Genomic DNA, 215 nt, shown 5'->3' on the forward strand with positions numbered 1-215 from the left:
ATGATTTAGTAAATCCGGCCCCTGGACGCATCCTGACATAGTCTCTCGTTACTAAACGGGTTCACTTTTTAAATACCTCCCACTCGGGATTAATATTTAATCGTGAATACCTATTTACATTTAATCATAAATGTCAGAGCATACGCATGCACACAAACACGGATACCACTGCCATTCACACAGAATGTTATACGTACACGCATGCATGAGATTAA

General features: G+C 39.5%; 1 protein-coding gene across 1 annotated transcript in view; it reads right to left on the reverse strand.

The window, feature by feature from the left end:
• The window catches only part of LOC119592543 (serine/threonine-protein kinase BRSK2-like), a gene marked incomplete at its 5' end in the record, with an annotated part of 48,994 nt that overhangs the window by 21,606 nt on the left and 27,173 nt on the right, over nt 1-215 (reverse strand).

Source organism: Penaeus monodon, chromosome 30 (genome assembly GCF_015228065.2).
Source record: "Penaeus monodon isolate SGIC_2016 chromosome 30, NSTDA_Pmon_1, whole genome shotgun sequence".
Taxonomy (NCBI): domain Eukaryota; kingdom Metazoa; phylum Arthropoda; class Malacostraca; order Decapoda; family Penaeidae; genus Penaeus; species Penaeus monodon.